General features: G+C 38.9%; 1 protein-coding gene across 24 annotated transcripts in view; it reads left to right on the forward strand.

Annotated features, from left to right (window-relative positions):
* Positions 1 to 353: 353 nt before the first annotated feature.
* Positions 354 to 16,188, forward strand: part of pHCl-1 (pH-sensitive chloride channel 1) — a 106,384-nt gene continuing 90,549 nt past the window's right edge. For all 24 annotated transcript variants that reach the window (XM_069053306.1, XM_069053307.1, XM_069053305.1 and 21 more), the window contains exon 1: positions 354 to 585. The gene's annotated coding sequence lies outside the window, so the exon portion shown is untranslated. The remainder of the gene's footprint in view (positions 586 to 16,188) is intronic.

The raw sequence follows: 16,188 nt of genomic DNA on the forward strand, positions 1-16,188 counted from the left end.
ACTTCTTGAGTTGCAATCGAGTTATACATAATTTCTGACCTCTTTTCGCGAAAAAGCGTTACGTTTTAAGTCGTTTTTGTATTATTCAACGGGCTTTATTGAAATATTTCCGTAATGAGTTGAATTTAGGTGACCGTATAGGGGTGTTTGCCGGTTTGGAAAGTATCGGCGCGAGTCTGAGCAACCCCACATCTACCTAAGCCTCGTCTAGACAACGGAATAAGCGGCTAGAAGCAGCTTGAAAATAAACTGTACGTCAACCAGTGGTCGCCGTATTTCTCTATCAAAATAGCTTTATTGTAGGTACACATCGTATATGACAAAAATAGCACGAAATTATTTTAACACGGAAAGCGTTGTGTCAGTCGGGAGAGTCTTGGTGGACAGAGTGCAAGGTATATCGGCTCGACGGCGCGAGCGCCACGACTCTACCTCTCGGAGCGGTTTTCCACCACAGTGTTTCCTAGTTTTCCCTCAGTGCTTTTCCGGTACATCACACAAAACGCGTGTTAGACAGTGTCCGCGCAATACTGAGAACTTACATGGAACTAATGCCGCTTTTCCACAGATGACGTACACGTGAAGGTGAGTCACTTTCGCACATTATCCTGGCCGAGGATAACCTGGACCGATCTTTGACTTTCAATATTTCACGAAATTTATTGATCAACCACGGCAATCGATATTTTTAACGCACACCATTCGGGCCAAAAACTATTCACCAAAAAACAAGAGCCGACTTTGTGTAAATTACCACCGAAGAATTATTGCAGAACTTGAAAGGAACGAGCGGTACTTAAATGTCTTTATTAAGAATTTATAATGTTCCTAAGAGAAAACTTGACTAAATTACTTTTGTTTCGTCCAAGTTCTAGCTTTACCAACCGACCATTACTGGATTATTATCGGCAGCAAAAATAAGTTGTGAATTATCCACAGAAAATATTGTTGTGTTTTCGAACGTTGGCAAGTGTCTCGATTTTTATTTACGTTTAATTACGTCATTATATTATCGTACCGATTTCTCGCATCTCCGAGGGGTTATTGTTCTTTCATCAAAATTCACACCGCATTGACAGCACCCGGTTCACTTAAACCGGTCGCCAAAGTAAATTTATTGATTTCGAAAATAATACCTCACGTGTATGTAAATATACAGGGTGATTTATATGCGGCTATCATGGGGGATTCCGCTTATCTTCAGGGATGTTGTTTTTATGCTGGTAATCCTACGAAAAATTTCACTTGGCCAACGTCTCTTTTAAATTAGTTTTCGTTCCATGCAAAAATACTTCCACAACAGCGTTTTAAATAAATAGATTTCATAAAAACTTTTCTTGTTATTTATGGTCAAGTCTGCATCCGTGAAAACTGGAGGCAACAACAATTTGTTTTCCACGATTTGCGCTCATTTTTTCCAACACCATTTGCACTAAAAGCAGAATAAATTCCAAAAGAGTCACAGTTTTCGTCGGATTAATAATAACTCTGAAAATTGTAACTTTGCCAGAAATGGATTTTCTAGTGAGTTGTCCCTAAAAAAGTTCAAATTACGCCGACGTTGATTAATATTTGTGGTATGTCGTGTGTTTCCGGTCTCAGGAAAATCACATTTTGTCATTCCCGTATAACCTACATTCCTTGTAAATTAAATCTTTTTTAAGGACCACAGTCGTCCTTGACTTCATTATACATGGGCGCCATCTGTCTGCGTGACAGTGGTTCTTAAGACTCCTTATGCATGTGTCAAATATTCTAAAAAAAAAAAAAAATAAGAAAGACGGGCTAAAAGCGGTAGGAGACTCGTTATGTCTAGACAACGGTGTCTTTTAGTCTCTCCATTTTCACACTGTCCTGATTTATTTAAAAATGATGAAAAACAGGAGCATGATGGAATATGTTTAAAATTTCTATCGTAATTATTTAATTAATTTGTGTGTATTGCGGTGTAAATTAGTGGCGATCACGCCCATAAGTTATTTACAACAGTATGGCGACGTGTGGTGCAATTGCAGCTGTACAAACAAAGACGTGACCTTTCCAGAAATAATATATATTACTCCATATATTCGATACATCGGCATCTTGTATCGATTCTTTGTAAATTGTAGCTGTATATGAAGCTATTCATTATACTCGTAAGTTAGCGTACGTGACGTTCAACTCTGAAAATTTTTCCTCTAGATTAGCTGCCGCACGCAGAAAGCACCCCTTTCCCTGCTGGAAAAGTTATAATTAATTATAAGCAGCTTAATTAAAACCGCACTGTTCTTATTTGAATCAAATCGAATAATAATGAAAATTATAATGGAGTTTCAAACACGAAACCCGGAGATATTACGTTATTTAACTGGTTAATTGTTAAAATTCTGTATCTTTGAGTTGAAAGTCTTGACGCACTGCGGTCGCGTCTTTTGAAGGAAGTAACGCGATGAATTAATTGCTCGGAGTCAAAATAATAATTATTATGTATTAATTTTGTTTCTCGCGGGCCGACATGGTATTTTTTTACATGTTGCATTAATTAAAATTTTAATTACTCGACTCGAACAGTCTCGGCTCTTTAAATTTTTCTTTATATTAAGTTTTAATTACACGAATTTCTACAACGACGAGATAAGGTAATAAATAAAACTGCGTATTTCTTGGAATAAAAGTTAAATGGACGCCACCGGCTTTAACGACATTATAATGAAGATAGATGCATCATTTTTACACCAGAAGCCCTTCGAAAAAAAACAATTTTACAACCTTAATTAAAAGTTATTATTGCGGTCCAGTTGTATCTTATCCCAAAGCGCAGGATGTGTCACTATTGAAAAATGTTTGCACTAAGAAAGAGGAGATATTTTTATGTATTGCAATTATTGGATTTCCCTGACTCTTTGTACGGACACTTTAATTGAAAATGTTATATTGTAGTTCTTTGTGCTCCAAAGATTTCTGTCTGACCTGGAGGCAATTCTTGTTTAGTCCCAAAGCTTACGTTCGTAATTTTTATTTATGGCTTCAACTCAAATGAAGTTGTCGGAGATTAAGTTTCTCCACAAAAGTGAATTCTCGAGTGAATAAGTCAGTTATCCTCAAAAACAAAGACTTGTCAAGCAAACGAACCCTTGTTTGTAATTCGTACGCATGTTTAGGGTTGCTGTAGCTTTAGCATCATAACAATCGATATGGCATGGCAGTGAGAATCTTGACCTTTCGTTTAAGCCATCACTGAAAGCTACAAACGTTGATGTTAACGATACTAACTCAATCAATTTAATTTGAATTAATAACACGTAATAATGAGCCTAACAAAATCTGTGATGCAACCAACAATACACGTGCCCTATAGATTATTACTTATTAGTTTGTGTTTTTATTAATTATTCCACATAATGATTTTCTATTCACTTTTCGTGAAACATTTCGGCTAGGTCAGATAGTTGGACTCCTTGATATAAATTTACATTAAGAAAGAAAATCCGGCATACATTTTTTATCTTAAGACGCCAGCTTCAAAGGTTTCCCCGGTTTCTTTAGTGGGCAAGTTTAAAAGAGGGTCTCGCCGGTGTAGAGCTGCGCAAACAAAGTCGTCAAAACATAATTGCTGCCTTTATTTATCTACCGAGTAGATTTTTGTGCAAGGAGGAATGGACGAAGTTTTCTGCGTGGAGCGCCGTTAGAATGCTCGCCGGCGCCGTCCTGCCGACATCCTCCGCCGATATTTTCCCGAACTTCACGATAAAAAATTATATTGCAATGACAATTTTTATCGCCTCTTTGTCTGCTTCGAGCCCCGATCCTTATTTCGATCGATCCGATCAGGTGGTTCACAATTATGCAGCTTTCGTAAAAGTTCTGCAGTCGCGTGTTCGACGACTTGGCTGCCGTCTTTCCTACCCCAGTGCTGTTAATTTTAAACCCGGTCAAGGACACGCAACTTCGACCTGTCACTATCATTAGCGCTATTTTCACTACCACTTTTACCTGACTCAACAGCTGATCCTGGGGGATCCTACGCCGGAGGACAAATTTCGAATATTTGAATTGAATTGGAAGCTTGTAGGGCAGACGGTTCGGTAAATTCGTACGTCTAGACTTTTCGAAACTTGCCAAGAAACTAGATCACAACTGAGGTCAATATTAGATTAGGTTGTCGCGGCGGTAAAGTTTCTGTGTTTCCGAACGGTGCGCTGCAAGGCTCCGCTTCGGTGTTCATTGTTCTTAACAGTACTGTTTCTCCCCAGACGTATTGTTATAAATTTAAACCTTTGTCTTACACTCTGGTATCTATCTCAATGTGGAATCTTCGATAACGACTCTATTTGTTATGTAAATTTGGAAACATCTGAAATAGATATGATTTACAAATTCTCAGCTGTCACTCACTCATCTTCAATACATTGCTTTAAATACATTGTTCGTACTGCACAATTCTATAACTTGTTCACGAATAAAATTATTCTTGATCACAACCGAGAATTTGACTCGTGCTGTGCATGTGAGGAGTTCTAAATGTGAATATTCTGTATGATGAGTAAGTGGAGTCTCAACCACCATAATTTTTTATTAGGGTCAATCCCGATCTCGGCCAACTATAAATTATGTTGCAGGACGCGATAAAAGCCTCGACTATAGTCGAATACAGTGGAGATTGATCGCAGGAATCCTCTTTTATTAATATTTATGAAAAGAATTTGTCCGGCACCTCCCCTAATCTATTTTTGTGCAGAAATATCGGCCATCAAGTTTACATTTCGTATTTACACATTTCGAATCCGATAAAAGGCAAATGTGTTTGTTGGGTATTTGTAGGGATCCTCTCGCGCCTACTCCTTTAATAAAGTGAATGCGACACAACCATTTTCCTGCGACTCGCATGATAAGCTTTTAAAATATTTCCTGCGCTTTTGTGTCCTTAAAATTTCACTTTTACAACTAGACCTGCTATTGTTGCCCGTCAAATGCCACAGTTCTCCGGGATTTGGAAGCCTTAGTGATGCATGAAGCCATTTTGTTTAGAGGGTGCGAAATAAAACATGGCGTTTTTATAAGAGAGAAGGCAAGAGGCAAGTGTGTATGGCGGAGTATGAACCCACAAGCATAAATTTTCACCATCTTAAAGGAGCTCAGAAGTGTAAATATAAATGTAAAATAATGGAGAGGCAAAGGAATGAAGAAAACGTAATAAGATTAATGAAGTTGATGTTAGTTTTGTGCGAGAGGATTTTCTCGAGTGGAAAAATTGGACCACGCCGGAAGGGCAACGAGGTTTCCAATTGAAAATTGGGAACGGTGCTGTATGGAATGAATATAAAATATGGAAGTTATGAGAGTCTATTTATCCGCAACGCAAGCCTGGCCAACCACTTTTCATTGATCTGAAACTGCGCCAAAAATTCTGGCGACACTCCGACTAGTCCATGGGTGAAGAGAAAATCATTAGGGGCTAACGGATCAGGTAGCCCTCCTGTTTCGTAGCCTCGGATGAAATTTATTCAAAATATCATAACTAAGCGTTTTTATGCAGACTAGATTCAGCGACGTTTGTAAATGGCTGTTTAAATGTTCATGCAAATCGTACAGCTTTATTCGAACGGTGAATATTCATTAAACTGGGACGTGCGCCCCTTGAATATTAAAAAATAATACCAGGCCATTGTTATTCAACAAACTTTTTACTCACACCGCCTGAATCAAGTCTGCGAGCAAGAATTGGGTAAACAAGGTTCGAATTTAATCCTTTCGTGGTCCGTACAGAATCGAGGCTCCGGACCTTCCACACCGGCTGTAAACAAATAAACTTGGCTCATAAATCAAGGAAATCGTCTCGGATAAAATATTCCGTGTCGATAGACAATTTGTGATACGGAGCTTGTCAGGATGGTCTCCCTAAGTTGCATGCCCACATTCAATTCCACCATGGCACTCTGCCCAACTAATAGCACATAATTTGAATATTTGCGAGCGACGAACACACTGTCTCTCTCTCTGCATCTGATGACAAGGCCCAATCCTGTACGAGAAGCCAGTGATGATTTAGTTTTAGTGACCTGTGTGGCACAAAGCAGTGTCTCAGGGAATAGTTGTAGTGAAGTATGCCATTCGGTTTACGCAACGCTCAAGGAACTTCTCTTCACTTCCTTGAGACCCGGTGGAAAAGATGTATCAGCTGTAAATAGTCGTACTGAAAGCTTGCCAGCAAATTAAAACGGACAATTATTTTTTCCATCGTACTTCGATTAAAACGGAACAGACTTGGCAGCGTTTTTGTTTAAAACAGTCCCAATGCACCACATGATTCATCCATAATAAAATCAATACGCACGGTGGAGTGGGTTTATTAATTTGGTTGTTGGCACTTTTTCCGAATTGTCGACAATGGTGGCGTTTATTACCCTCCAAATCCCCGACGTCCTTACTTTGGCTTTGGCGTTTTCCCTTCCATTGAAAAAATTGATCAGTCGATTCAATAGAAGTAGAAGAGATTAGAGTGATGTGTGCAACTGGGTCAAAATCAGGTCACATACAAAATAATTTGTGTCTGGTCGAGGCTGGGGCAAATGGGGTGCGTGTGTTAGAGCGGGGTAACCTAGGTGGTTTGCGTGACTGCCGAATCGATGTGTTGTAGACCATCTTACTTTTAAACTTGAATGAAGCCGTCTGTTTATTTGACTAATTAATAAAATATAATATCGACACGGACCTAGGTTGAGTCGTTCGTATTGGGTACCAGGAGGGAGGTCCCGGTTTTCTCGAATTTATTTGTGTACTCCGCCTGTCCATTTAATTATCTTCGCTGGTTGTGTTTTTTATTGATTCGTGTAAAAATAACGCAGACACGTGGAGTTTTAACGCTGCTCTTTTTAACAATCCATTGTCGTGTTTTACACGGAGACGTTCAGCTGTTTGGTGGCGGTTAAGTAGCCCGACAGTCTAGACAACAGAAGAATTGCGTTGCAACGTCGCTAATGAGGTCTATTCTAATAAACAAAGTAAATATCAAGAGTGGTCGCAACCCGGCTGTAATTTATTAGGCCTGCTTCTCATTTGCGTTTTAACAGATTATCAAGAAATCTTGAAACCTGTTGGCAGTTCTCCAGGCAAGTAAAGCAGCTAATTACAGAATTCATTGAGAAATTAAATCCGAGCTTGGGGTTGGGTTTTTCCTAATTAGAGATCGAAGTCTCTGTAGGGTGGTAAAAATTATTAATGTTTCTTCGAGAAGAAAAACTTATACGAAATGTTAATTTCAGCTTTAATTATTTTAGTACAAGATTCGTCCCACATAAAATGAAGAATTCTCTAAACGACACCTTGCCCAAAAATTTTATTAAATGGAACGTACATTCGTAGAGCAGCATTTTCCTATTATTGTTATTTCGAATTGCAACTACTTTAATGGTTATTTACATTAAAGTCAGGAAAATCTCACATTAGTGAAGAGGAGCTAAATTGAAATACGAAGCCCTTTGTGCCGAGTATTTTAAAGCTCCGAGTCAAGTAAGAGATTTTACTGACGTGTTTTGTATAACATTTTTCCGGAAATCGTAAAAATCGTACAAATTCCACAACAATCAAGTTTATCAATTTTGTTGGCAACTATAGTTACAAAGTAAAAAAATCGAAAAAATTTATTTTGCGTCTTGTAAAGTCTTTACAGTACTAGTCCGGAAAATTCAATTTTCCTGCGCGTAAATAAGCAGGAAAATGTTGTTTCCAAGACTATTTCCGGAAAAATCTATTTGTCTAACTACTACTCTAATGAACCTATCTTTGCTTTGCCTCTTTTGAAGCCACGCATCTGTGCCTTGGTTTAATGAAAGAGACTAGAAATGGTATACCTACATACATATGTGTACGTACACAATGAATCCACTTTTAGATTTCCAGCTTTACACGTTTATAGCTTGTTTATTTATAAGTTATAGGCACTTTTCAGTTAAATACGAGTAAATGGAATCCGTTCTGTGTATTTTCATTTATTAATAAGAACGCCTAACGGGTCGGCTTTTATGAATCCAACACCTGTGAAATCCTTATGAATTAACAATAACGTTATTTGTCGTGGTAGGTATACATTGTATTCTTGCGTACGTATGTGTTTCTTTTCTAATAAAATCAAACAATAAGCTAATTCGAGTACATTTAGAAAATCTAGTGATTACATTATTTTATTATAAGTATTTGTATTTCATCAAGAAATGAAATGTGGGGATATGAGTAGTAAATTTATCTATTTTAAGAAAAGCAGTCGTAAAAATCGTACGCGGTATCTATTGCATCTTATTAAGTTTCCAAGTGTGCACCAAAATCCAAAATCTTTGATAACGAAATTTGTTTGATAAATTTTAATTAAGGATTTGAATTGCTTTTTTATATTTTTTTAACACAATTTTTTAATGCTATGAAAAACTCGCTGAAGTGGGTGATGTTCATAAAACAGATAATATTTTTGTTCCCTCGAGTTCTACACTGATGAGACTCGATATAAAAATTGTTTTATTTTTGTTTCTCTTTAATTAACATTTGAGAAAAATATTAATTTTTTACGTGATAATAACAAAATTCGAATGTTAGAAAGTCTGACAATTATGTTATACCAGTTACTTCTATTGGCGATTTCAGTTAACAGTGAGACATCTGGGGCGAATTATATGAACTAATTACAAGGCATACTCAAGTCGGTGGCTATTCAAGGGGTTTGTGTTTTTAAAACAAAACGACGGCTTAATTGAAATTTATTATTTAAAAATGACTAAAAACAAGATCGACAAAATAAATTGTAGTGTTTTTGGCTGTAACACGTGCATGTTTCCATTTATTTCCACGTTGTGGCGTAAAACCAAAATATGTTTTCATCGAAAATGTTTTTGGTTCTAAAGATCGACTAGAGAGAAGGAAAGCATGAGAAATTAATGGGAAAACCTTCATCTAATTATATGAGGATCTGTAGAAAACGCTTTAAAAGAGAAGAGACTACATTTGTAAGTCAAATAGAATTTTAAGGTTATATTTTGAAATGATTTATTGATTTATGAAAATTTGTTGGGCCATGATGATTTGCCATTCATAACAAAACATTTATACGATCGGTATCAATACAATAAACACCTGCTTTACAGCTACAGCTAAAATAGTCTAGTCCAATTTTTACCCTTTTGCGATGACGTCATTATCTAGTAACTTCACGTTTTAGCTGGGATCAGAAACAAATTTGAATTGATCATAAATAACTATTAAGTATGTTTAAAATTTGTTGACAATTGCTTCGAAAGGTTATGTTTGTAATCAATGTAATAAGTGAAAGAAATTAAAAATTGTTAAATTAACAGGAGCATAAAATAACCACAAAGTAACCAACAATAAATAAACGTGCCGCTTTTTTTGTTTTTTTCTGTTAATGTCGTTTCAATAGAGAGAAAGCGAGGAAGGAAATCATGACGTCACCTCAAAAGGGTAAAAATTGGACTATACTTCGAGGTTGTTATCTTTAACAGATAAGTGTCCTTTAATTTCATGGGGGAAGTACCTACAGTTGGTTGCAAAAAAAATGTCAGAATAAAATTGACACATTTTTACAATTTTTCCATAGTGCGAAACCTTCTTACGAGCGTCAAAATTCAATGACATTTTAAAAAATTATTTGATAGGTATTGTCAAGTAGACAATTAATTGACAAATGGACAAAACTAAACTTGATCAATCAGAGTTGAGCACCATCAAGGTAGGATGACCATTTGATACGTATTCTTTCTCTGAGTACGTAGATATGATTGTTATTTTTGGACAATGTGGGAGAAATGCGCGCGAAGTACCAAACCAAGAGAAAACCATCCTGATCATAAAACCATTAGGATTATCCAATTCGGTGAGAATTCTGCTTATGGCTAATCAACCAAAACGATGCTGATCCAAACTTCTTGTCACGGATATTATTTTCTGATATTTTGTCGGCAAGGTTGTTTCAATTATCACAACCTTCATATCTGGACAGCGTGTTATTTCCTAGAGGTTTTCAACCCAGGTTTTCCGTCAATTGGTGGGCTGGGCTATTGGGTGATCGTTTGGTATGTATGAGTATGATGGATCTAAAATTTCGAATTCCCCGCTTTAGATTGGAACGTTTGAATTTCCTCAACAACTCTTGCGTATCGATTCACTGACTGGTTCCAAGATGATGGTGCTCCACCGCATTTTAGTAGAGACGTTCGGGAAATCTTAGATAACAAATACTTATCCACAGCGTTGGATCGGTCGAAGGAGGGGGAGCATCCTTGGCCTGCCATATCTCCCGATTTGAATTCACTGGATTTCTTTCTATGGGGGCATTTGAAGTCTAATATTTATCGGCGGCCCATAAATTCGGAGGCCGATTTGAGAGTTTGCATTCAAGAGGCTTTTGTGTCACTTACTCCAGAAATGATTCGTAGCTCTACTTCAAGAAGTTTGTTACGTGGAGCAAAATTGTGCCTGAAAATGAATTTCGAATTGGGATTGGTGAAATTGAAAACTTTATAACTCGGTTATGTGAGCTACAGGCCAATTTATTTTAGTCATCTTGGCGTCTCTTTTTCTGTCGGCACATGCCTGTTTTCTACGGAGAGGCAATTCTGGGACAGACTCTATAAATATGTCTGCGGTAACTGATTCAATAAATTATTATTAACTTCTTCTTTGAGAAGAGATAAACGGACCCTTTCGAGTAATCCCTGTTTAAATACTAATTCAGTGCAATTTTAACATTTATAGGTGATTAACCCTCTTCACGAGAAAACAAATGATACGAAAGCAAAAACAAGGTAACGTTCTACCCCCAAAACTGTTCTATAAACCAGGGCAAATGTGGGTGCTTAATAAATTAATAAAGAAGTAATTTGTGGACTTTATTATTTCTTAAACAGCATACAGTTGCACAGTAGAGATTACAGTGAGATTTTTTATGCTGCTCATTCTGAAGGAATCTCTACAATTGGCGCAGCGAACCAGTGGAGTAGTCACGAGGTGTTCACGTGATAGTTCGCAGCGGCGTTATGAAAAGCCTGATTTAGAGTGCCTCGCCATATTTGAGTTTTGTGCGGGAAATTTAAATTTTACCACTTGTCAGGGTTCGAAAATCCCGTTCCGTTCGTTTCCTCGTTTTTGCGGATTTGGCCGGAGTGGAAGGCCCATGGGTTCCACTAATGCTTGGGGATGCACCATCGTTACTCGAACGCCTCGAAAGTAACCCTAAAAGTAACCAACTCAGTAAACTCTCGCTCACAGTTAGGCTGAGAGTAACCGCATGTTACCGCAACTGTTTCGTTCGTGTCGTTTTCCTTCCCGATCCCTCATCTTCCTGTTCGCTTGTCGTTGATCCTTCTTTCCACATTGCCTTCCCTTTGAGTTTTTCTTGTCGGTTTCTCTTCGTTTTTCACGTTTGGCCCCAGCCGATGAGGCGGCTGGAATGTTGCATTTATCCTCGCAATTTCAGCGGGACGGTAGCTACATACCGTCGGGTTTGTCAGCCTGCGAACCTTGGCCCTGCGCCAGAAAAAATCCGTTCTTTCCTATCTTCTTCTCTTTTCACGGCCTAAAGTTTATCGGAGTTGGGCGAGTCGTCTGAACATACCGTTAACTTACCTTTCCCTTTTCCCTTTGGACTCCAACTCGATAAATCCCTTTGGCCTTCTCGACCCTCGACATTTTTTCCTTCCCTCGTGGATCGCTCAGTCCTACCTGTTTCATCCATTGACGGCTCTCTTTGTCTCCTGGAATACCTGGAGACGGTTCTCATCGACGATCGACAGCGTAGGTACTTTGGTCTTTTGTTTTGATTTTCCTAACCTCGGTTCCGCTTCGGGCATCGCAAATTCTAGAACGCACGCACCTGTCGGTTTCGATTCTCCTTTTGTCGACAGCCGTTAAGGTCCATTTTCCTTCATTGAGACTGGGTAGACTTTTTTGGGGTAGGTGATAAATTCTCGTTTCGATGCCGCTCTTCCTTTTTCGTAAAAGAACCGTGACTGGGTGAACTTCGCAGTAGCGTTTTCTTGAGTAACGCACCGATTTTTAAGATTTTTACGAAGTCTCCTGTGCCCGTCTGAAGAGTTGTGTGGTTCTCCGTTTTGTGATGGACCTCACGTCGACTAAGTAAGTCACAGTTTTTCCGCCGTGTGTTATCCTAATTGTCTTTTCCTCTTTCCATGAAAGGGTCTTTTAGTTTTCTATGAGCATTCCTCAGTATGAATCTCTCTTGGGAGTCTTCTCTTTCCTTTTCGTTCTCCGTTTCTCGCCCTGTCGAACTGGACCAGCGCCCGGAGAGGACACGCGTGGACCTCTCGCCTCTCCCGGAGCCAGCTGCGGCCTCGAAAGACGGAGATAACCTGCACCTCCACGCGAACAAGATGGAGGCTCTGTTCCGGAGGGTATGAATTACAGTCGGAACGATCTGACCTGAGCCTCTCGGGGTCGTCCTTCGGGGTCCTGAGGGGGGTTACTCGGCGGTTCTGCTGCAGTTGAGGCCACTGCTGGTGCCGGGAGAGGCGAAAGGTCGGCGCGTGTCCTCTCCGGGCGCTGGTCCAGTTCGGCAGGACGAGAAAGAGAAGGGTAGGAAAGAAAAGACTCCCAAGAGACATTCTTAGAGGAATTCTCACAAAAAAAAGACCCTTTTATGGAAAGAGGAAAACACAATTAGGATAACATACGGCGGAAAAACTTAGACTTATTCAGTCGACGTGAGGTCTTTTTTTTGGGACGACGAAAAGTCGAAAAAGTCCGTGAGTCCCAGGATCCGGAAATTGCGATTGAGGTGGGGCTCACAAAAGGTACGGTATCCATCACGAAACGGAGAACCACAAAATTCTTTAGACGGACACAGGATAATTCGTAAAAATCCTCAAAATCGGTGCGATACTCAAGAAAACGCTGCTACTAAGTTTCCCCAGTCACGGTTCTTTTACGAAAAAGGAAGAGCGGGATCGGAACGAGAATTTATCACTTACCCCAAAAAAGTCTACCCAGTCTCGGCGAAGGAAAATGGACCTTAACGGCTGTCGACAAAAGGAGAATCGAGAACCGACAGGTGCGTGCGTTCTAGAATTTTCGATGAGAACCGTCGACGGAGACCGTCTCCAGGTGTTCCGGGAGACGAAGAGAGCCGTCAATGGATGAAGCAGGTAGGACTGAGCGATCCACGAAGGAAGGAAAAAAATGTTGAGGGTCGAGAAGGCGAAGGGGATTTATCGAGTTGGAGTCCAAAGGGAAAAGGGAAAGGTAAGTTAACGGTACGTTTAGATAATTCCGATAAATTCTAGGCCGTGAAGAGAGAAGAAGAACGAAATTTTTCTGGCGCAGGGCGAAGGCGCAGTCTGACAAACCTGACAGTATGTAATTATAATTACCATCTCGCTGAAATTGCGAGGATAAAGACACCATTCCAGCCGCCTCATCGGCTGGGGTCAAACGTGAAAAATGAAGAGAAACCGACAAGAAAAACTCAAAGGGAAGGCAAGGTGGAAAGAAGGATCACCGACAACGACAAGCGAACGGGAAGATGAGGGATCGGGAAGGAAAAGGACACGAACGAAACAGTTGCGGTAATGCCTCACGTTGGGCGCCAAAAATAAGAATGGATGGAAATTTCGGCTGCGTGCAACGAGCTGCACCATACTTGTTAACCCGCGCCCCATATAGCATATTTGTATTTTTATCATTTGCGGTTAGTTAATTAACTTTTGTTAAAAAGTTGGGCAAATATGGAGCAGAAAGTATCATTCAAATTCTTATTAAAAATACAATGTGCTTCAAAGTGTATGTATTACTTATGAAGTACATACTTTGCTTTGCAAATAACAAATAAAATTGATACAAATTAGAAGTGGCTAATATTAGTTTGATAAAGTGGGCTTAACTAGTGCATCCAATTGACTCCAGTCAATTAAAAAACATTTTGTGAAATAGTGTTATTAATTTTTTACATTAGATAATACACGACACCCTTCTCTGAAGTCTTCAAAAGGCATAAACAAAAATTTGTACAGAAATTCAAAGATTTCAAAAATCACTGCGAAAATCATCCACGCAAACAAAACAAAACACCACGCGGTGTGTTCTAATCATAACCCAACCCTTCAAAATTTACAAAAATATTTTGCTTTACAATCTTTGCATTGCTACAGCGTCCTAGACTATTTTCAGGTGGTTCCGAGTGGTATTCCTCCGGAAGCCCAGTCAAGCACATTGTTGATTCTCGAATGCTTCGTTTTAGGTGTAGATCATTCCCTGTTTATATTTCTTACTTCAGGCTCTCGTCTTGTGTTTATTATTTGTTATTTGTAATTTTTTTATTTCAGAATATAAGAATAAAAAAGTTACGCGATTACACGGGTTGAGTTTCACAGGCCCAAATGCCTTCCAGACCAAAAACGGTCCAGGAATTATTTTAATTAATTCCTACAATCTAAAATACACCAAAGTTGAGAAGGTACTGAAGAGCCCAATTAAATCACTTAAAACATAACGAAAATATAGCGCATTTTTACGTGGTCTGGGTCTCACAGACCCAACCCGTGCGATGCAGGGTTAAATAATAATTTTTGTGGCGATTCGTTTTAAATTGTATGTCTTGTATTCTTAAACTGTTGGTAAACGTTTGAAAATGAACGTAGTGTACCTGTAATATACATAAAATATTGATAAAAGATTGCTAGTAATGTAAATTAGTAATTATTGTAATTATACTTAAACCACCAATTTACTTTAAGAATGTACCAATATAATTTACTTCGTGTATAAATAACAGTAATTTTCGTCCAACTAGTCGATCTAATTACCTTTTTAAGCTCTCGAAGATAAAATACAATTTTATCGTCTTGTACAGGGTTATTATAAATGACTGTCCCATCGCAGTAGGCGTTGGTGACGTAGTTGAATCTGCCGCAAGACTCGTAACATGAGCGAGACTAATATCGCCGATAGGAGGTGCTGCCGGCGGTAGTGAAAATCTCTCTACTAGTTTGTCTAATGTTGCGAGGCTGACGGCACATCCAAAATTTATGTGGGTTTTCAACGCCAACTGCGACGGGACAATAATTTATAATGATCCTGTGTAATAAATAACTATTATTTTATGCTTTATGTAAAATAAAAATTAACTTTTTTTTTGGATCCGATATTATTCGTAAATTTTGTAAATCACACGATACTTATTCGCTATCGGTCCACTTCTTCCCGTGTTACAAGACGAAGTGACGACATAGTTAGAATGACAGCGAACAAGGGAAAACGGAGAACAGGGACGCAATGGGGTAGAATGGAATAAATAAGCCACCGTTGGGCTGATTGATTGTTACTAAAACTAACCGGCGGACAGTAATGGATGGAATTGAGACATAAGACGGCGGCCACTCCAAAGAAAACTATTCGAGGACCACCCTCGGGTATCGATTTTCGTTTGGGCATAAAATAATTAAAAGGAAGAGCGACGAAACGTCGTAAATTTTTATTTCGTTGTGTCCGTTTTAGCAACGCCGGTGCCAGGACTCTAATCAAATTTGACGCGGTCTTAGCGTTGACAAAGCAATCTTTACGTCATCGTGCTTTTATATCTAATAGAATTCTAGATGAAAATAAGACGAGCCAGCGAACTACCCTTTCGATTTATTGCGTTACGTTTCGTTGCACTTAAGTGAAACGTAAGGGATGGACTTTTTCAACGAACTGCTCAGGTTTGATATCTCTGCAGATGCTGCTGCAGCCACGCCTGCATTAACTGCTCCACCACTGCACAGTATCGACCCTCGGGGATGTTTATCTTGATATTCCAAACAGGTGACGATCAGCTACGGTGTAATAGGGTTAGCTGTGATTGTACTCAAATCAGATTAGGGAAACTGTTTTCCAACATTGTCAATCGATGAAACTAGACTTTCGCAAAATGTCACTACAAACTTGTTGTTACTAAACAGTAAAATAAATGGAACACTCGTCGCAGAGAGGAGCAGTAGAGACTTGCAAGAGAAAATTGTCTAGATCTGTCCACGCTCACCTCAATTTGATTTGATAGTTTTGCTAAAGTTTCTTGTGCAAAGTTACAACTTTAATCTGAGTGATAAATGCATGTGCTTTGTTGATGACAAACTTTGAAACTAGAGACTGGAACATTTTTCGTTTTTGACGTTGCTGACGCAGAATACTAAACTAAGTTTGCAATTACAAAGA

The sequence above is a fragment of the Tenebrio molitor genome, chromosome 7, assembly GCF_963966145.1.
Source record: "Tenebrio molitor chromosome 7, icTenMoli1.1, whole genome shotgun sequence".
Taxonomy (NCBI): domain Eukaryota; kingdom Metazoa; phylum Arthropoda; class Insecta; order Coleoptera; family Tenebrionidae; genus Tenebrio; species Tenebrio molitor.